Genomic DNA, 22,750 nt, shown 5'->3' with positions numbered 1-22,750 from the left:
TACAATGGAACACAATGGAATATCATTTCACCATAGAAAAAGCAAAACAAATACAATATTGTAAAGTTAAAAAATAAAAAAAAAAGAAGGAAGTAATGCCTTTGCAGCAATGTTGATGGACTTAGAGATTATCATACTAAGTGAAGTAAGTCAGACAAAGACAAATATCATCTGTTATCACTTATATACAGAATGTAAAAAATTGTACAAATGAACTTATTTACATAACAAAGTCATAGACATAGAAAACAAATGTATGGTTACCAAAGGAGAAAGGGGAAGAAGAGGGTTAAGTTGAGACCAGGAGATGAATAGATACACACTACTAGAAATAAAATAGATAAGCAACAAGAACTGTTGTTTATCTATTGGATTAAGGACTATTATCTATCCTCTGTCCATGGGATTCTCCAGGCAAGAATACTGGAGTGAGTTGCCATTTCCTTCTCCGGGGACCTTCCCCACCCGGGGATCAAACCTGGGTCTCCTGCATTGCAGGTGGATTCTTTACCAACCGAGGCACTAGGGAAGCCGCTACATAGCACAGGGAATGACATTCACTACCTTATAATAGACAATAATAAACATACATAAAAGCATCTACAGTACAGTAAGTGCTTAGTAAAGCTAGATTTCAGAAGATGGGGAGGAGGAAGAGGAGGAGAAGAGGGGAGCAGGGGGGTGAGCTGAGGCTGGGTAACAGCCAGCAGAGATTCTGTCCACAAGAGGGGAGCACAGGTAGGATGCTGACTGAATGATCTCAAGTTCCTTCCAGGAATAAGACTCTGTGATTCATTTAACCTCCCTGTGTTTCAGTTTTCCCAGCAATAAAATAGGCAATATCATTCTTGGACAAACGCTGCTTTATTCAATGCAATATTCTCAGCCTGGAGAAGAGCACTGCTTCCACCATCTGCAAAGGCTGCGGCGGCCTCCAACAGGTCTCAGGTGTGAGGACAGAGCCCCAGGCAAGGGGCAGCGGGCCTGGATCCTGATCCAACCTCTCAACCGATAAACTCTTGTTTTTGACTAGTTACTGAAATTCTGAAAGTCTGAGATGATAATTCCAACCTGTCGCATCTACCTTTCAGGTTTGAGGCCATGTGAGATCCCTGGGGGAGAAGAAATCACCAAGACATCACAAGCCTCTGAATATGTGATACACACCAGCAGTGGCATCAGCAGCCTCAGCGAAGGGCTGGTTGTGCTGACTGATGGAAGGTTGGGGATCGGGTGGGCTCGGTGACAAGTTCCACCCAAACCTCCTAGAAATGACTCCATGAGGGTCTTCTGGCCCTCCCTAAATCCACTCTAGTCCTCTCTGCCTTTGAAAAAGTCTGTGTTACTCCCAGAAAGAGAGATATCCAAATTCCCATCCTGTCACCAACCTTGCTGGGAACATTTTTCTGTGACCTTACGAGCAGTACTAGATCAGGGAGATGCTGTAAAGATCCAATACAACCACACTGTAACAGCAGGGCACCTCAGATTTCCTCCAGAGATGTCCTGTCATGCCTCTGAGAGGACCAGATACCCCAGTTAGACCCCCTCCCCATACCCTGGGCAGTCACACATGGCAGCTCGACCCCGGGCCCTGGGAGGATGGTGAACACACAGACCCTGGCTGGTCCGGGCCAAGTGGGATCCAGGACCTTGTGGGGCTCAGTCTCATCTGAGCTCAAAATTTTGGGCTCACAAGAGTCTGGTCAAGGCTTCATGTGGCTCCCTCCTCCAGCATCCAGCCCAGGTCCTCACTTGGACAGCCTCTTTGTTGGATAAGACTGACGCACAATCAGCTACCGCTGCAGGAGCTCTGTTGGGGGTGGTCTTTGTTTCCCAGTGTTGCCAGTGGCCTTTCACTCAGGGGTCAAAGAAACCAGGCTAAGAAAAGACAAGCACTAAGTACATCACGAGTTCACCGCCTCCTCCGTGCCTGGCCTTGCCCACAGGATGAGGAACAGGAGAAGGAGTGAGGGAGCCGGAGGGGAGTCTAGGAAATTAGGGGAGAGTCAGCGCATATTTCACATACATATGCATGTGTGCTCACATGTGTAAGCACCCACACAAGCACACACACAGAAACTTTACCCCCAGGGTGTGAAATTAAGACTGCTTGGGTATAAATTCCAACTCTACTTCTTACTATGAGACTTTGGGCTAATTAATCACCTGATCTGAATCTCAGCCTTCTCATCTGTAAAATGGGTATAACAGTACCTTAAAGTTATTAAGAGGACGAACTAAGATCATATATGGAAAGCACTTTGCATCCTGCCTGGTATGTGATAAGTACTCAATGAACATTAGCTGTTATTATTGGCATTGGCATTGTTGTGAAGTCATCTGTCCATTTAACAAGTATTTACTGAGTACTTACTATGTGCCAGCTGAGTGCTAGAGACAAAAATCCAAAGCCGTGTCCCTGCCCTCAAGGAGTTCACAGACTGTTGCCTTATCGAATCACGATCAGGCTCTTCCCTGAAGATTCAGTGGTTGAGACTCCACGCTTCCAATGTAGGGGACATGGGTTTGATCCCTGGTCAGGGAACTAAGATCTTGCATGCCTCATGGTGTAGCCAAGAAAAACAATTTTTTTTTAATCAAGACCATTCTCCTTTTTAGTTCTAGTCTGATTTTGTTGGGATGCCCGGATGGGACCAAATGACTGAGTCTCTCTCTCCCAGCCTTCTCCCTCCCTCCTGGAGGCCACAAAGCCTAGTGAAAAGGATGCCCTGGCTCGGTCACCTCCTGCCTTATAACCTGGACAACTAACTTAAGCTCCCTGGACCTCAGGGCCCTCCTCTGCCTGGGACTGGGACTAAACTCCCTCTAGACTTCTCTGATGATTTGAAAAACACCCCTGCTGCCTCCCAATAAGGCTTCCCCATTTCTTAGCGACCTGGCTAGGGATGGTATTCCATAACATCTTAGGAACTGAACAGGGCTGGAGAGACACTGTAAAGCTGAAAACGTAATCATACTTCTAACGACGACAACTGCAACCATTTAGCAAGCACTTGGTGCACCTGCTGAGACTGTCACAGGGGGGCATTATGTTCCTCGTGGGACTGGAAGAGCTGGGGCTGGAATCCCGCGTGGTCTGATCCAGGAGCAGCCATACCGCCCCTCCTCTAGAGAGGAGACAGGGTGCCCTGCTCAGGCAGAGAAGAGCAGACCGCGGACCCCAAAAGGTGACAGCAGCACTTCACCCCTCAACCCAGCCTCCCCACGCAGGAGCCCTACCAGGCTGAGTGCAGAAGCCACCCCAGAACCCTAGGACGTGTCCATCCTCCTTGGATTCTTAAACTTTTCTTTTTTTTATTAAGTGTGCCTTGTAGCCAGCCTCTCACTTACGCTTAACGTCCCCTGGGCTATTGATTTCTCATTTTATTAAATCTTCTGTTTTAACTCTGGCCCTTAACCTCCAATTCTAAATATGTGTTTACTTCACAATCATTCTTCTGTCCTGAGGGGTCGCACCCTTCTTGACTTTCTCCCCCAAGGAGACTCCACGTGATTATCTCACTGAATCGGGAGCTGTGAGGTCGAGCTTATCATATGGCCCAGATTATAGAGAGGAAACTGAGGCAATCAGGAGCCTGGTTTCCCATTTCCAAGCTCTCCCACGGGTCCACAGCATACGCCCTCCCCACCACCACAAAGACGTCCCCACCAGACTGTGCACACCCAGCCTTTCCATGTCCAAAATACCCCCAGTACACCCTGGCAGAAAATCCACTGCTTCCTCTGAGCAAACCGCTCCGAGAAAAGCAGGAGAAGGCAAGAGAGGGTACGAAGGACCCCTCCAGGTGAGGGGCAGGCCAGTGTCAAACCCAGGACCGAGTAACAAAGGGTGGCCTACTGTCCTCTAGACCCCGTTCCATCCCCCACAAATCAGGCCCCCTCATCCTGGGAAAAGGCAGGTCCAGGACCAAGTAGGGGGCCAAGGAGGGGTGGAAAGAGTCACAGAGATCGAGGCCCCGTGTGGTGGAGGAGCCCCAGCTCCCAGAGGCTGAAGGCCCACCCAGCCTTCCTTTTCCCTCCTCAGCCACCATATTCCACGAACATACCTCTGTGACAGACATTTGTTAAACATGAGTTGAGGCCACTTAAATAAGACAAATATTGATATTTATTTCAGAGCTGCTCTGTGCGAGGCATGGTCCCCTGGAGGTGACAGGCAGAGGGGGTGCTGGGCACACGGGCCCCACTTTCAGGAGGGGTGGACAGAGAGAGCACCCAGCAGGCTGGGGGGTGAAATTCAGGCAGCAGAAATGCCTAGAAGCAGCCCCCAGGGCAGCAGGTGCCCCGAGGCATGCGTCTTTGCAAAAGACTGCTCAGCTGCAAACTAGGACCCCAGGGCCCGCCAGGGGGGACCCCTAAACGCCCCATCGCTCTCCTCCTAGCACGTCTGGGCACACACTCCCCAGCCTCCTTCAGATCCACCTCCCCTCCTGGCTGGCTCCCTTGTTCCTGAAAGAAAACCGAGGCTGGAAATCTCGAAGTTCCCTCCGACACTTCCTGCTCCCTCGTCTGCGTGCCCAAGCTGTCAGCACGTCTGCCACTCCTTGGAAATGTCACTCAAGTGCACCCCCTTCTGCCGTCACCCTCATCCCCTTCCCTCACCCACTCTGGGCACCCAGTCTCCTCTGCCTGAGGATGCTGAACCCTTTCTCTTTGGCTCTCAGGGTTCTGCGGACTCGAGTTAGTTCTGTCCCAGCCCTGCCTCCCTTAGTCCCCGCCGAGAGGACCCAGCCTCAGCTGTCCCGTCCCTTCTGCCCATCACCCAGGCCCCAGGGCACCCCTGCCCCCACTTGACCTGTGCATCCCTGAGCTTCAGCCCCGCGTGAACACCTGGCTCAGCAGGCGGCCACTGCAGGTTCATGCCCACGCCGCACATGGCAACTGCACCAACCATGCCACGTGCCCGCCTGTGCTCTCCACCTGCTCATAACCCAGCTGGAAGGGGTCCTGCCTCCCCGAGGTGCTGGTAACCCCCTAATCCCTGCTGGGCTGCACGGAGGTGACAGAGATGCTCAGTTGTTTAAAGAAAACCTGCAACGTATCTTTTCATAAAGAGCCTCTTCTTCCCCTTTTCTGGCCTCAGTCGAGGGGAAGGAAGCAGGGTTCTGGAGCGCTCCCTGGTCTGAGCCGTGGGCTACACTGCAAGGCCCCCTGTGGCCCCCCTTCCTCATCTGTAAGAGATGATCGGGTCTAATTCACGGGGTCTCCGGGGTGACCGAGAGAAATGAGACAACTTTGCAGGCAGTACAACATTAAATTGATCCTCTACTTCCTTCCCACCATTTCTCTCAGCTGGTACTGTGGGTTAAAATGTTTTTTCCCTATTGGATTTGCTATAGGTAAGACATACCCTATTTTATGTAACCAAGTATTCTAATCAAGTAACAACTATTTCTCACATTCCTACTAGGGGCAGGGGCCAATTTCTGGGATGTTGAAGGACAGGGCTTGCTCCATTGGAGTTGAGGATGTGCAAAGGCACCAAAGGCCTTGTTCCTTAGGGGACCAGCCATCCAGGTGGGAGACAAGCAGGGACAGGTAATTATATACAGCAGGCAGGCAGGCGCTGGGAGCTAAACCAGAGGCTGTGTGGGAGAAGCCACCTGGGGATACTCCCCGCGCACCTCCTGGACTGACCAACCACAGTCCCTTCTGCTCACATTCATGCCAACAACAAGCCTTTCAGGCAGAAGAGACTGTTCCCATTTTACAGATGAGGGAAGTGAGGCTCAGAGAGGTTAAGCAATTTGTTCACACCCAGGGAGTGTACCAGGGTATGAACCCCAGGTCCGCCCGATACAAGCAGCTAAAGCTGTCACACTTTTCTGTTGGGATGGAAGGCCAGGGTGGGGGCAAGGGATTCCTTCCCAGGCTATACCTTGTGTGGCTCCGAGGCACCCTGAAGGCTGGGAAGGGTGTGGGTGGCAGAAAGGAGGAGGAAAGGACAAGGCAAGGCATAGAGTGCCTGGGGTGAGGGTAGGCAGAAAGAGGGCAGAGGGTCAGGTCCACAGGCATAGAGTTGGGACCAGCATGTCGATGTCATAAACTCCAGGCCACAGTCTGGGAACTCCATCCAGGAACCCAAGGGGACCAGTGATGCTCTGGAGACCCGGCCACATGTTCCAAACACCCAAACACCATCCTTTGCAGGAAGGCAGGCGTGGAGGCCAGGTGCCTGCAGCCTGCCCAAGGAGGAAGCTATGTTACCATAACTCAAGGCTGGGCCACTGAAGCCCCACATGGGATAGCAGCCGGGGAAAAAGGTCAGGCTGGGCATCAGCAGTGTCCCAAAGAACCAAGGCTCAAGCAACAAGGTGCAGGAGGGTGGGATGGGGGAGCCGAGGAGTGCAAGGCCACCAGGCCGTGTGCCTGGGAGAACCTGGAACTCTGCAGGAGGGGGTCCGCAGGAAGCCATGGGCTGGGGTGGGGGTGGGAGGACAGCCAGGGCACCAATGCAGCCAGTCTAGGGGCAGGGAGAACGCAGAACCAAGGACCAACCAGACTGCAGACCAGGGTAGGGATGGGGAGCCAGTGCCCCCAGCAAGGAGAGGTGCTGAGCTGACACTGGCGAATGTGACGGCTGGAGCCTGGGATGTGGAGAGGGTGGGCGGAACAGCAGCAAGACCTCAAAAAGCAACAAGTAGTTTCCCAGGTGGCGCCAGTGGTAAAGAACCCACCTACCAATACTAGAAGACAAAATGGACTCAGGATCGATCCCTGGGTCAGGAAGGTCTCATGGCAACCCACTCCAGTATTCTTGCCTGAGAAATCCCACAGACAGAGGAGAGAGGCAGGCTACAGCCCACAGGGTCGCAAAGAGTCAGACGCAGCTGAAGCAACTGAGCAAATGTGCAATAGCCCAAGAGCCCTGGGCTGGGAGTCCCGGAGGCTTCAGGTGTGGCTGCAGAGCCTCGGACAAGTCATTTAACCTCTTCGAGCCTCAATTTTCAGGGGATCGATAACACCTCCCTGAAGGGCAGTGGTATAGACAAAACGCTTGTCTGGTTCAGATCAAGTAAAGTAATTTTTCTAAAAAGCATTTGGAAAACTGCAGAACTCAATCACCACATAAGGGACTCGTACTATGCAGAAGCAACAAGAGATGTTTTCTTCCCACACATATTCCCTGCCTGTTGCCCACCCGCACCAGCCACACAACCACCGGCTTCATATTCGATGTTCCTTTTGTTTTCTGAGCAGTTTTTCCTCGTCTCCCAGGACAGGTCATCCTGCCCTCTTCCTTCCTTTCTTGCATCTCAGTCAGGCTGAGACTCACACTGGGCACAGCTGAGGCCCACTGTCCAGGAGGTCCTGTGCTCCAGCAGCTGGGACCTTCTCCTCAGAGTCTCCGCTTCTCTGCCACCAGGCAAAGTTCCCTCTCCATCCACAGGGAAAACCACACTGGGAAGCCAGACCAAGCAGCAGAGCCAGTCTCTAGGAAGAACTTTAGGTGCTGGGGGAAATGCTAGCCAATGATCAAGATGCCCAGGGAGGTGGGGGGCGGGGGGGATGTGGAAACACAGAAAATCAGAACTCCTCTCAACCTCTCTCCCGTAACCCCTGCCCTCCTCCACCAGGCTCTCCCAAGAACTCCAGGAGCCGGATTCATCTTTGGTCTCAGCTGGCAGGTCCAGAGGAGGATGAGGATGGAGCTGGTGAGGCAGGCAGGAGGCTGATGGGCAAGCCCGGGCCGCAGCTCCGTGGATGGCTCGCTCCACGAGAAATGAACAAAATACGGAAAATTAAACAAACCCAGACACTGTAATGTGTGCATATTAGATTAACTCTCCAAAGGGTCGTGACCTTGAGGAACACATTCAGCCAGTGAGGGAAATAATAAACCTGATTAATGAAGAGGCATGAGCTGCAGCTTCAGCAAATAGAGCCTGATGATGCCCAGCGGAGTTCCCGGGGTTCCTCCCCAAGTGGGACCGCAGCACAGCGGACCTCTCCCCAGCCCTCACCCATCACACGAGCACAGACACTCAAGAAGCAACCAGGACCAGGGGCCTCTCTCCGGCAGCCCACTGTCAACCCAGACAGCCTCTCTCCCAGGGGCTACCACGCCCACCATTGGCAGGTGCTCCTGGAAGCACCCCTGTCACCCAGGTGACCCATAGGGAGCTTAGATGAAGGCAGTTCTCGTCGTCCCTGGCAAGGCTCCGGGCACTTGGCCAGTCCCAGGACGTCTCGGTCTGGTCCTGACTGGTGTCCACTGCCTGGCCCGGGGGCCCAGCCAAGCCCAGGTGTCCCTCTGCTTTCCAGACAACCCAGGCCCTTGGGAGAACATGCCCAGGAGAAGCCACTGGAGGGAGGCAGGGAGGTGGCACCTCGTGGCATCACCAGACAACAGCACCAGGAGGAAGATGGCAGCATGAAGTAGAGGTGCCAAGAGCTGTGCAGCCCGAGGTCCGGTGGGGGAGACGCTGGCCGCATTGCCCGGCCACTGCCAGCCCGGCGGCCCAGAGGGCCCAGGTCCTCCCCCCCCGCCGCGGGCCTCCCCAGCCCAAAGGCCCTCGCCAACTCTCCCTGGGCTCCAACTCCTCCCCCATCACTTTCCTCAGCTCAGGGGAGCCAGCGAAAGAGACACAGGTGCTCCCGGAGCCTAGAAACCCCTGTCCCAGCTGTCGCAAGCTGGCCCTCTCCCCTGGCCAGGTCTGAGCCGCTCACCGCTCGCCAGTCCTCACTGGAGAGGAGCTCGCTTTCAGCTCCCCTCCCCCCGCTCGGCCCCAGCCCCCTCCCCCATCACACGCCCAAATGCAGGTCTCTAGAGTTTCTCCCTCACTTCCCACTCGGGTGAACTAGGGTGGGATGGGTGGGAACCTCAGTAGTCCAGGGAAAAGAGGGTCGTTCCTGATGCGACGCTATTCCCCCCGAAGCGAGACGGCGCGAAGGATTGAGGGGGGCGGGGGTGTGGTGGTGGCCAGAGTCCAGGGCAGGGGCCGGGGGCAGTCGAGGCAGATGGCAGCGAGGACTGGAGGAGGGGGGCTTCGTGGGCTCCAGGCTGGAATGGGGCACTGTAGCCGGGGACCGAGACGACCAGAGAAGCGGAGGGTGACGAGGTGCGGGGGAGAAGCGCCGGGGTGGGGAAGGGGCCGTCATCCCTGCAGGGGGCAGAGGCAGGGCTGGGAGTTGCACAGGGGCAGAGGGAGGACCAGACCGGGAAGACGACGAGCCCGGGGAAGGGATGCGAAGGGAGGGAGATGGGGATGGAGACTGGAGGAACTACGGGCGCAGAGCGATGGGGGTTCGGAGCCCGATCGGGAGACGCAGAGACCGGAGTGCAGGGGACAGGCTGGCTGAAGGCGGGAGACGGAGGGAAGGGCGCAGGGAAGGGGGTGGGGGCGGGGGAGGGGTGCGGGGCCGCGGCCCCGGAGGGCAGGAGAGGCAGAGACGTCAGAAGTAGGGAATCCGGGCGCGGGAGGGGGCGCGCGCGGGGCTCCGCGCGGATGGGACGCGAGGGGCGCTGGGGCAGCGCAGGTGCGGGCCGGGGGCGCCGCGGCGGGCCCTGCCCTTACCTGGGCGGCTCCGCACTCCGGGGGCTGAGCTGGGGCCGGGCGCTGCTCCGCCGGCCGCCGGGCTGTTGTTTTCCTTTTTTTCCCCCTTCTTCCGCAGCCGCCGCGGCGGCTCCAGCGCGATCCGCCGGCAGCTGAAGGCAGAGTCTATGTCCGGCTGCGAGCGAGCGAGGAGCGGGCAGCGCGGGAGGAGCGCGGCCGAGGCGCACGGCGCCGCCCGCCGGGCAGCGCGGGAACTACGGCGGCCCGCGCACGCCGGCCGGGGGGGCGCCCCTTCGGGGCCCGAGCGCCGAGCCTCCCGCCCGCCCGCCCTCTTAGCCCTCTCGCCCGGCGCGTTGAGGGCCCAGGCGCCGGAGGAGAGCGGCGGCGAGGGGGCCGAGCGACCGGGAGCAAACTTGCCGCCGCCTCGGGGGCCGAGGCCGAGCGAGAGGCGCGGGGCCGGGACCGCAGCTGCCGGCAGGGTCCAGGGGAGCGCGCGCGACCAAGCGGCCGCAGGACGCTGTGCGGGCGCTGCGCTGGATCGACCTCCGGGGGACCCCGGCGCAACCCGCACCCAGCACCGCCCTGCGCAAAGGGGTGCCCACCCCGGCCCGGAGGAGTTCGAGCCCGGCCCGCTTCGGCGGGCAAACGGCGCCTCCTGGTGGGGCTCTGGGAGAACAGCACGAGGGAAGAGGGTGCTGGTTTCTGGAGTCTGTGGCCTCGGTGGTGGCTAGGCTGGAGAGGAGCGTGAAGTCGGCAGAGAGAAAATAACAGTTTGTTCCAGGAGGCTTGAGAGAGACGGCTTGCACTTAGTAGTTCCAGGGCACTATTTTATGAATACAAACATCTTTGGAGGAGCCGTCATCCTCATGTCACAGATGAGGATCCCGAGCTCGGAGAGGGACCAGCCCAGGAGCCCAGGGTCCAGGTAAACGAGGTAGCCAGCGTCAGGACCAGGAGGGCAATCAAGCCTTCTGACATGCCACCATAGCTCACTGTACTACATCACCTCTGTTCTCCGGAGGGGCTGGGGAATCGGGGATCCTGGAGGGAGATTCGAGGACATGTGACCTCCTCAGAGGGGGACTTCCTCCTTTCCCACCCGTGTGATCTCTGTCTGGGACAAACAAGGCATCACAGAGTCCTCCCATCGTCAACGGCCTGGGCCGCCCACACTCAACTCTCTGCCCACCCACAAGGTAGTCAGTTCTCAGAGAAGGGTTTGTTCCCAGACATCCTCGGTTGGGTCTTGGGGATAAAAAGCTGAAACCTGGAGGATGACGCTGCGTTCCCCAGGCTCACCACCCTGCTCTTCCCACTTCTCGGCCACCCAGGGCTGCAGGGAGGAAGGAACATGGGTCACAGGAGTGCTGGCTTCCCATGCCCACCTCTGCTACCTGGGCATGGCGAATGCTCACTAGGGAAAACACCAGTACGGCTACTGGATGCCAGCATGACAGCACCTACACACGTGTGGTTTTCAGGAACCTTTGCATCAACTCTGCAGGGTATGTGTGAAGATGACCCTAATCCCGTTTCGAGTAAGGACGCTGCTAAAGCGTAAGATCCCCCCAGTAAACCAGCCACACCCCGGGGGTGAATCAGCCACACCCTGGGGTGAATCGGCCACACAGAACCAACTAATTCCAGCTCCGTCTTCTCACTCAAGGCCTTATTTGCCAAGTGGACACATGGCTGCATGGACCAAGCAGACAGCACGCTGGAGGCGCCAGGGGCATTCCTGGGACCCACCCCGGGCAGGCGACTTCACATCCCTCCCCTTCAGTGTTCACATCCCTAGACATGAGGGAAGGAGACTGAATAATCTCTAAAGTTACTTCAAATTCTGAAAGGCCGAGCCTGGATCCTGGGCCTTTTCCTGGAGAGATGTAAAATGAGCAAGACCATACAGGCTTAAATGTTTGGGAAGTGAAGTACCATCTGTGTGAAATGTCGCATCTTATTCCTTCGTCTCCTGATAACTGGAGGGGGGAGGGGGAGAAGTTGTTGGCGACAGCAATGGAATTGCTGATGGGTCTGGAGGTAGCCTTGACTGTGGTCTAATGAGGACCCACTTTCTTTACTCCTGAAAATCAGTGCCACTTGTCAAAGTTTAATTCCAGGCAAGCTAACTTCCCAGGCCTGACTGTGGGTGGGAATGGGGTGGAGAGGCTGGTCCAGATAATCTTGGATCCCACAGCAGGGCTATGTTGGAGGGGAATGAGGCCGGCTCAGCTGAACTATCTCCAAGTCTGCAGCCTTGAATGAGATAGAAGGGTAGGAAATGGTGGTCCCTCCCTCGGAACCTCTCATCTGAAGCACTCCACACAGCCAGCTGCTGGGCTGTGCTAGACAGACAGGGTTCCGTGTGCTAGGGCCTTATGGTTAAACCCAGTGGATTCAAGTGCTTTGGTGACTGGAGCCCATGGAAAGGAATTTGTTTTCCTGGATTTATGTTTGCACCTTCTTTCTTTGTATTTGCTTCAGGTATATCCAAAAAGAATTCCTGATCTTAAATTTACTAACCTGTCTTTTCCAAAGGTCCCTTGGAAGGTTCATCCCAAGCTCACAATGAACCCATTGCATAAGTGGGGCTGACTCGGGCACACAGTGACTGCGTGACCTGTCACTTGCTTAGGGGTACATGCCATCTTCTGTCACTGTCTCTTAGAAACTATTGCAACAGTCTTCTAACCGACCTCCCTGGCTCCCTCCAACACATCCACAAATGGCTGTCATTTAAGCTACTTCATCCCTAGCTTAAAATCCTTTCGTGACTCTAGATGGCCTCTAGGGTAAAACTGAGTCCCAAACTTCTTAGCACAACATATAAGCTCTTGGCTCACTTCTGTCCCGCCCATTTTCCACCACCACCCTTCTCATACTTCATCAATACCAAATGCTTGTAGTTAGTTCTCTGGTCCTCTCATTTTTTTTCAAAAAAAAAAAAATGTATATGTTTATTTGGCTTCGCTGGGTCTTAACTGCAGCACAATCCAGTTCCTCAACCAGGGGTCGAATCTGGGCCCCTTGCTTGTGAGCAGAGTCCTAGCCACCTGACCACCAGGGAAGTCTGTGGTCCTCCCGTGCTATGTACGCCTCTTTGCCTTTAACACACTGACTTTTGCCCAAAGCTCATTCCCACATTCCCTCCCCTCAACCCCCACACACAGCTAGACAAGTTCATATTTACCTTTCCAAATTCAGTTCAGGAATCTCTTTCTACTAGAAGTTTATCCTGACCTGCAGTCTGGTCCCTTCTCAAAGAATTAATTACTCCCTTTTCTGGACTTCGCCTGCACTTATTGGAGCTTATGGCTACTGACTTGTTTCATGTCTGCTTTCACTAAGAGACTACAAATTTCATCTCCTGGATTTATTTTTAGCTTCTTCCTTCTTTGTATTTGCTTCAGGTATATCCACAAAGAATATTTGATCTTGAGTTTACTTGCCATCTCTTTTCTAAGATCTTTTGAAAGCTCATCACAAGTTCGTGGTAAAATCGTGCTGTCTTAACAGCACAATGCCTGGGATGGTAGATGCAAGTAAATGTGTTCAGTGAATGCACAAACATGGAGTAAGAGTTAGTGGGTCTGCAATTCAAGCAAATCAAATTGCCTTCTGTGGTCAGACCAAATGAGTCAGATAAAATGACCTAACCGGCAATATGAAGCCTTGGTCCCTGCTAAGTTGAAGCTTTTATAAACCTAATCTAAATTAGGGGTTCACATTTGAGGGAATGAAGTTGAAGGAAGCAACAGCCTGATTGAATAGCCTTCTGGCCACACAGTAGTAAAATGCAGCCATCCCACCAGAGTACTGCACTCAAACTCTGGATTAAATGAAAATGACCCTCTGTGTCCTTCTTGCCACCTATTTGGGGATAAATCGTGATCATCCTAAAGGATGATCTAACAGGACCAGTTTAAGAGCAAAATTGAAATTATAAAGAGAACTGTTCTTGGACTTGACATAGATATTTTTACTCATGCCTTGATGGATGCAACAAGTAGTGCTTTCACCTATTAACATTATGGCCAAGCGTTGGCAGAGAACAAATATACACGCATGTGTGTTTAGATATACATAGCCTCCTGGCCTCCTTGCAGCATGTTGTTCAGCCTAGCTGGCTGCAAAGACTACATCTAATGTTAAAAATCCACCTCCCCTCCTCAGGACTTCCCTGGTGGTCCAATGGCTAAGACTATGTGCTTCCAATGCAGGGGGCCAGGTTCAATTAGTGGTCAGGGAACTAGAGCCTTCATGCCACAATTAAAGATCCTGGATGCCGAAACTAAGACCCAGATCAACCAAATACATACATACATAAACAAACCTAAACATGTTGGAATATGGAGGAAAACAAATAAAATCTTTAAGAAAAAAAAAAGCACCCCTTTCTCTTGACAACTGCATGATTATGCATCTCCCTTCCCCCAATGCCTCTTATCTCCATTTTTTAAGTCTAGACCTAAAGAATACCACTCACGTTGAGATTAAAATGAAAACTTGGGTCATCCCTGATCAGAATACAACATGCCTCTCCCATTAGGAAGAGAGCCAGGCTCTCTTCCTAATGGGAGACCCTAATACATCCTACCACATGTCTTAGCTTCCACTTACCACCCAGCAGAGGAGATAAGCTGCATGGCAATTAGTTCTTCAAAAACTCATTGGTGCCTCTTATGCATAGGGACTGGAGACAAAAATAGGAAATAAGACAAAAGAGCAATCCAGGGCTTGACCTCTAGTGGTTCACAGTCAAGTAAAAGATCTGGTAGAGGGAGAAGGGTCTCCTTCTAACAGTTGTGGTCCACTCTATCATCAGGCATTTTCTGTATGATTTTTCACATACAGTTGACTCCGTTACATGGCTGTGGACTAGGTTAGCTGACTGGATGGGGGTAAGGAGCAGACTGCAGGGGCATGTGACTTATGGCAACTCCAGAGGTGGGACTGAGGGCCCCAGGACACACTGGCTTGTGTCCACACCCAGAATTCTCAGCCTGGATCTTCTACAGATCTTTACTGTAGCTGGAGGCTGCAGCTTGGTGGGAAAGGGGGACCGGCAATCTTCTGCACAAGTAAAAGCTCATAACCAGTCCCAAGGTAGTAAGGCTACTATACTGACATCTAAAAGCAGCATTTTGCTTGGGATGCATTTTCTATGTCCACCTTTCCTCATGACTCCTAGTTTCCATCATGCCGTGTGATAGAAATCACTCAGCGAGGAAGTAGCAAAGATAGGTTAAAACTTGGTACTTCTGGGGACTCCCCTGGTGGTCCAGCAACTAAGACTCCATGCTTCCAATGTAGGGGGCCCAGGTTCTATCCCCGGTCAGGGAACTAGATCCCACATGCAGCAACTAACAGTTTACGTCCCCCAACTAAAGATCTCACGTGCAGCAAATAAAGACCCCGCATGCCTCAATGGAGATTGAAGATTCCACATACCGCAACTAACACCCAGCGCAGCCATTTACATAAATCAGTAATTTAAAAATGAAAAAAAATTTTAAAAACTTGGGACTTCAGGCATCAGGAAAGAAGCATGCTGCATGAAGGATGCTGGTCAAAGGCCACTGTGAGAAGATGTTAAACATTTAAGTCAAATTGGGTAAACTGTTCAGCAAGGACTAAAGCAGTTGCATTGTTGTTCACCGTCTCATTGTTTTCCTTCTCAGTCTCCAGTACCTAGGGCAGCTGAAGAAGCAAAACGATTGAACAGGAGGAACAGGCAGGAAGATGAGGAGTGGGGTGGCATATTCTACCCGGGAGCAAAGCAGAATCACTTTAGCAATGGAAAGTAGGTGAAAAAGAGCTCTGCCTTCTCCATGCAGCAGCCTCGGGATGTAAAAATAAGATGACACTTTTCATATTCCCCTAGGTGTTTGGGATTTATAGTTTATCCAGAGAACAGTTTTGTCTGAACAGTGGCATTAAGTCTTCCTATGAATTATTATAAAATGACTTCAGGATATTATAAAGGTATTTGAAGGTAAAGAAAAAAAGCATGTGTGTGTGCATATGTATGTGTATATATGTCTCTCTGTACATATATGAATATATATGTATTTCACATATAGTATATATATATGTGTGTGTGTGTTTGTATATATACCCCTAATACGTACATATTTCAACATAAGATTGAGCAGTTTTCTTTTTTCAGCTCAACAGAACAACAATTCATCCAGCAGCTTCTTTCTGCCAGGTAGGATATTACGTACTATAGGGGACAGAAAGAAAAATTGAACAGAGTTTCTACTTTCAAAAAGTTTATATTTGGGTGCATTTAATTTTCCCTTATAAAGGAAAACCTTTAAATTTTATCTCAGAGCAATTTTTCAGAACTTGTGCTCTCTCAAGGAATTCCAAATAGCAACAGGAAGAAGATAGCAGGTTTTCTATTCACCGGGGACAGATTTCTTACCGTTCTTAGCTAAATGAGGCAAGGGTTACATTCAGAAACTGTACTGCAGAGTACGCTCAGCCCAAGTTTGAAATACTAGAAGAGATGCCTACCTGCTAGCTGCAATTACAACCAAAGTATTGTGACGAGTATTGCATGATATAACAATCATTTCATTCTTGTTCTTCCACATTTCAGAAAAAAGTCTTAATGTAGAAGACTCTAGTTATCTTAATTTGAAAAGACTAAAGGAAGCTGTGGCAGCTGTCTTCAAATACTTAAGAGCTTTCCTATGTTGCTCCATAACCAGGACCAATGGATAGAAGTTATGGGCTGATGTTAGCTCAAATAAGAAAGAATTTATGAGTTGCCTCAGGCGATAATGAGCTCCCCAGCATTGGAAGTATACAAGCAGATGGATGGCCATCTGCCAGGGTTGCATAGAAGGTATTCCAGCGTTGGATTAGAAGGTTGAATGAGCTACCTTCCATCTCTAAATTCTCAGTTCTCAGTCTGTCTCCTTGGCCCAAGGCTAAAAGGAAATTTCAGTCTTTGAAGACATGTAACACTTATTGTTGGAAGTAGAAGCACGCCGCATGTGTTTGGGCCTTTCTCTTTAGATGCATGGCACTTTTCTTTCAACGCAGTAAAGACACTTAATACTAGAAAATGCAGTAATTACTTAAATGCTCTCTTGACAAAACTAATATTATTGACACACTCAAGTGTTACTAGGTAAATAGCACTAATGGCCTTGTTAAGAAATGAACATGAAAAGGAGGTGGTTCCAAAATAAGTCCAATCTGAATAGATGAACACCGTGCTTGGTTTTTAAATGACTTCTTATAACATACACACACAGGCATACACGTTCAGGAATGCAAACTGTGTGTGGAGTGAAAGTGAAAAAGTATCTCAATACATCAACTGCTTTTAAGCCTCCGAGCCAGACTAGCTCCTGCTAGAGGAAGGATGGTTTTCTTCATGCATTTTCAAGCATGAAGCACTTGGATGAAGCTCAGCAAACACAGTAATACCTTGTTCTATCTTGTTCTACCAAATACAAATTGACTCCAAGTCACCCTTCCCCTAGTCTGATGGCTGCACTGCTTTTCAAATGCTAATTAATTAGGCCCACTGTAGAGGTGATACAGTTGACTTAAAATTTTGATGGGAATGAGACTTCCCTGGTGGTCCATTGGTTAAGGATCTGCCTTGCAATGCAGGGGACTCAGGTTTGATCTCTGGTTGGGGAACTAAGATCCCATATGCCACGGAACAACTTAGCTGGTGTGCCACAGAGAGTCTACGTGCCCCAGGGAAAGAACCTGCATGATGCAACTAAGACCCGATGCAGCCAAATTAATTAACTGATTGATTAAAAAGTTTTGATAGGGAAAGAAGAATAGAGAAAGTAAATTGACCAAAAAAAAAAAAACAAAAACAAGTAGGCCCAAGCAAAAATGCTTACACAGAAATACTTGGACATTCAATAACCAAGGCAGAGAGCAAGTCTTCCCAAAGCAGAAAGTAAGTCTTCCCTCCCCCAACTCCCAAGGATAAGATTTTTACTTTTCCACGGTGCTATAAGGATCTGGTTTATGGTATTGTTGGATAAAGCAGTAGATGGGGCGGGCAGAAGAAAATTTATTAAATAACAGATTACTGCTGAGGATGTGTTTTCAATCTTCAGCTGGGTTTGGTGGACGATTGCTCAGTGGCTACTAGGCGCCAGGCCCATCCCAGAGGCTGGGGTCACACAAGTCCCACCTTCCAGGAGCTCCCTCAGCCCTGAGTCCAGAGGGCCAACCCACTCATTTCTGTCCTCTTCTCAACACTGCTACCCTGGCACCTTCCTCATTAACAGCAAAATAAATCTGAATGCAAGAATAAATGTGTTTGGATACATTTCTTGCACATAAACATATACAAATAGCCAGTAAGAGTTCTGAGGTTAAATACTGTTCAATTCTGTCATCACGTAGGTACCTAGTCCATCTCACCATCACTCTTCACAGCAACTAACGTTTGTACAGCACTTTACTGTTTACAAGTTGTTTTCATGGCCACTGTGGCATGGGTTCCTCATCTCAGCCCTGTGATGATGTTATCTTCATTTCAAAGATAGGAAAGGAACCTGCTTGGTAGTAAATCATGAGCCCCCAAGTTGTATTTTCTGATTTTAAACCAGAAAAATTTCCTTCTTACTGTGATTTTATTTTAACTCCATTCTGCCCTCATCGTGTAATACACCTGAACCTAGGGTCTACAGAGTGTAACTGACAAAGCTGAGCCACTTCTTGGTTAAGTGGGCTACAAACCAAACTCCTGCTCCTTCAAGTTCCAGGCTTTTTCCTTGTTAACGGTGCCAAGCCACCAATTTTGCCTTGGGCCAGATGAAAAGATCAAAACATTCTTTGTGGAATGAGAAACGCAGGTGAAACCAAAATAGCTGGAAAATGCAACCCATCACTTGAAATAAGAGCAAAAGTCAAATCTTGCTTTTAAATCGATCTTACTTTTAAAGGAAGTTCCCAGTGTATTTTATTTCTCTTTCTTATTTCATGCCTTGATTTCTATATGTCATCCCCAGAGGGGCAGGGGCTAATGCTTATTAATTTAATGGGAAATACTTGGAAAACCTCCCCCAGGATGACATACATTGCCCACTACACATTATTTTTTTTTAATTTTTTGGCCAGTAGGGCTAAAACTAAACTCACATGCACTCTAGATTCCTCATCCAGACAGAACTATGCTCTTCTTTGTGTTTAACAGACCATATGGTTGACATTTAATAAATGTTAGATAATAAAAATAGATGCAGTGCTTCAAAGTAACAGTATCTGAACATCTCGTTAAGCACCAAGTAAGATAAACAAGCTACCGCCACACATCTGGACTTGCACGCATCCCTGGAGTGCCACCAAAGACACACAGCAGTTGGTGTTCCACCGGACGTGCTGGACAGCATGTTTCACCCACTGCCACAGTGAGAGAAAGAAAAAAGCAGGCTCTTCCGTTCAGCTCTCTTTCCTAATTATAACTTGGATCCAAATAAAGAAAATACAGCACACATGATCAGAAATAATTGAGAAGTAAATGAAAAGCAACAGAGTAGAGGGTTTAATCACATTATCAGTATCAGGGTCAGAGGAAATGGACAGATGGGAGAGTCAAATTATCCACAACGGCATGAAATGGAGAAAGAGATTCAAAATCAGAGGAGATGAGTCAAGAAATTAAGCTTGGTTTCCATGTTAATTCAAAACTGTTTGTTTGGGGGCTGAAGGCAGGAAGAAGTAGTGATAACTCCAGCAGGGGAACTGCTCATTAATATCCCAGCAAAACAATAACCTCTGATAATAGGAAATATTATGATGTCTCCAGAGAACAGAGAGAGATTCAAATTTACTCTCCCATCCATGGAGTTCAGTTTAATAGAGGATATTCAACAGAGCTGAATAAATATCAACAAGAAGGTTAAAACATTGTTTGGGACAGTGCTTCACACTCCTGACATCTGGAAACAAACAAACCAGTTAAAAAAACCAGGCGGGGACACTACTCTATGTACAATAGATAAATAATAAAGACCTACGGTATAGCACAGAGAACTCTTCTTAATACCCTGTAATGACCTATATGAGAAAAGAATCTTAAAAAGAGTGGATATATGTATATGTATAACTGATTCACTGTGCTATACAGCAAAAATGAGCACAACATTTTAAGTCAACTATACTCCAATATGTTTTTGGGCTCCCAAATCACTGCTGATGGTGATTGCAGTCATGAAATTAAAAGATGCTTACTCCTTGGAAGGAAGGTTATGGCCAACCTAGAGAGCATATTTAAAAGCAGAGACATTACTTTACCAACAAAAGTCCGTCTAGTCAAGGCTATGGTTTTTCCAGTGGTCATGTATGGATGTGAGAGCTGGACGGTGAAGAAAGCTGAGCGCCGAAGAATTGATGCTTTTGAACTGTGGTGTTGGAGAAGACTCTTGAGAGTCCCTTGGACTGCAAGGAGATCCAGTCAATCCATCCTAAAAGAGATCAATCCTGGGTGTTCATTGGAAGGGTCTGATGTTGAAGCTGAAACTCCAATACTTTGGCCACCTCATGCGAAGGGTTGACTCATTGGAAAAGACCCTAATGCTGGGTAGGATTGGGGGCGGAAGGAGAAGGGGACGACAGAGGATGAGATGGTTGGATGGCATCACCGACTCGATGGACATGGGTTTGGGTAGACTCCGGGAGTTGGTGATGGACAGAGAGGCCTGGTGTGCTGCAATTCATGGGGTCGCAAAGAGTCGGACACGACTGAGCGACTGAACTGAACTGATACTCCAATAAATTTTTCTTTAAAAAAGATATCTTAAAAAAAAATCGTGTGGGGAGATACGAGTTCTTTTATTTGTCTGAAAGTAACACTGGCGATTGGCTAGTCCAGCTGCCCAGTGTGGGGAATGAAAAAGGGGTTGGGAAGTAGGAAGCAGAGGGAATGAGAGGAGGGAAGGCACGCTCCCTTGGTGCAAAGCTATTGCAGCAGCTACTATTGGGTTTATTACAGTATTTTATGAAGCAATACAAGAGATCACCCAGAGAGCTTCAGCTAACATCAGGATTGCACTAGACACGTAATATAACGAACTGCTTGTAAAAGGTTACCAAATCTTCTAGAGGATGGAACCAGCATAAATTGTCTCCTGTCTCGACTTTTGGCGCCTCTTCATTTCAGAGCACTTGTCTAACCTTCGCCAAAACAAGGATAAGAAGTTTGAGGTTAGGACCAGAATTCAGGAGACAATTCCTCATTGCTTTCATGTGCTTAACCAACTGTCTTTCTGTGTATGTCTTTTAATTGCCAAAGAGTGTAGGGATACTGGGAAGGTTTGGGTCGGCTGCTTTATGTTAAATAGCACTGCTGTCAGCTCCTTAGTGTTATTGGATCTTTGGGGGAGAATTAAATGCAAGCTCCCCCGGCACCTTGTTGGGTCACCAAGCGGCTGTTTAGGTCCCCAAACCCTGAGATCTCTGGCCACATTGTGTACATGCTTCATGAGGGAAAACAAAACTCCTGGCAAACTGACTCATTGATAACAAAGGCATTAGAAGAGCCTATCAAGAGTATTAATAAACAAAAGCACCAATAAACCATTTTCACAGCTTATTTCTACAGTGTTATGGCCTCTAGTGCTCTAGACTTTTGGGGCTATGGGACCACCAAATCTGTAAGTATAGTCATGAGTTCTTACTAGGTGTTCAGTGCTGTAATGAAGGGCAGGTGAGAAATAACAAAAAGCTAAGTGTTACCAGTTAGCAAGTGCTGGCTCTGCACAGGTGTCCTACACTTTCCCTGCATTGTGTCATTGCTTCCATGTAACCCTGCGAAGCAGGCACTATTATTTTCCTCATCTTGCAGATGATGACACTGAGCCTCAGTGAAGTTAACTAACTTGCCCAGCGTCATGCAAGTTAGTAAGTGGCAGAACTAAGACTGTCCAATGTCCAGAGTCTGTGTTCCTTAGACACTGTGTCACATACACCAGTTAGAAGTCCAAAAACATGGACTGAGTTACTTCCTGAGAAAGTTCCCCATGACAGCAGATGGTTAAGCATCTCGAGTGTAAGTAGAGGATGGATGAAGGCACTGAATCACTCAGTGTGGAGACAAGAGTACATGACCTCCCAGATACTTTTTTCCTTCCATTTTCTAAAAGATGTAATTCACATGCCATAAAATTCACCCTTTAAAAGTATACAATTCATAGCCAGGACATGGAAGCAACCTAAATGTCCGTCCACAGAGGAATGGATAAAGATGTAGTACCTATATACAATGGAATATTACTCAGCCATTAAAAAGGAAAAAAACCTGCCATTTGCAGAGATATGGATGGACCTAGAGACTGTCATACAGAGTGAGGTAAGTCAGAAAGAGAAAAACAAATACCGTATACTAACCCGTGTATGTAGAATCTAGAAAAATGGTACAGGTGAACCCATTTGCAAAGCAGAAATAGAGACACAGATGTAGAGAACAAACATATGGACACTATGGAGGAGAAAGAGGGGTGGGATGAATTGAGACACTGGGATTGACACATATACACTGTTATGTATCAAATAGATAACCAACAAGAATCTACTGTATAGCAAAGGGAACTCGACTTAGTGCTCCATGGTGACCTGAATGGGAAGGAAGTCCAAAAAGGAGGGGGCACACACACACACACACACACACACACACACATATATACACACACACAGAGCTGATTCACTTTGCTGTACAGTAGAAACTAACACAACATTGCAAAACAACTCTACTCCAATAAAAATTTTTTTAAAATAAAGTGTGTAATTCAATGGTTTTTCATATATTTGCATGGTGTGTAACTATCACCACTATTTACTCCCAGAACATTTTCATCACCCCAAAGAAATCTAGAATATCTTAATCACTCCATACCCTTAGCATTATACCCATCCCTCAGCCTCTGGCAACCAGTAATCTACTTTTGATCTCTATGGACTTATCTATTCTAGACATCTCATATAAATGAATCCTACAAGATATAGTCCTTTGTAACTGATTTCTTCACTTAGCATAATGTTTTCAAGTCTGTCATGGTGTAGCATGTATCAGTACCTCATTTCTTTTTGTGGCTAAAGAACATTCCATCGTATGGATACGGCATTTTGTTTATCCATTCATCAGCTGACGGACTCAGTACTTTCAACTCTGAGAATTTATGAACACAAGGCTCCTGCCCTTAATCCAGCTTGGACAACTCACACAAATGACTCAATTCAGC

The 22,750-nt window shown here is 49.2% G+C and overlaps 1 protein-coding gene across 2 annotated transcripts in view; it reads right to left on the bottom strand.

Moving 5' to 3' along the window:
* GRIK4 (glutamate ionotropic receptor kainate type subunit 4) overlaps window positions 1-9,884 on the bottom strand; it is a 492,838-nt gene extending 482,954 nt beyond the window's left edge. Inside the window, exon 1 of one of the 2 annotated variants that reach the window (XM_081541612.1) lies at window positions 9,543-9,884. The gene's annotated coding sequence lies outside the window, so the exon portion shown is untranslated. The remainder of the gene's footprint in view (window positions 1-9,542) is intronic. The other variant, XM_081541613.1, reaches the window with a different exon arrangement.
* Window positions 9,885-22,750: the final 12,866 nt, after the last annotated feature.

The sequence above is a fragment of the Giraffa tippelskirchi genome, chromosome 11 (assembly GCF_054371585.1).
Source record: "Giraffa tippelskirchi isolate mGirTip1 chromosome 11, T2T-mGirTip1v1.2.pri, whole genome shotgun sequence".
Taxonomy (NCBI): domain Eukaryota; kingdom Metazoa; phylum Chordata; class Mammalia; order Artiodactyla; family Giraffidae; genus Giraffa; species Giraffa tippelskirchi.
Note: the sequence above shows the minus strand (reverse complement) of the source record. Positions and strands in the feature narration are given on the sequence as shown.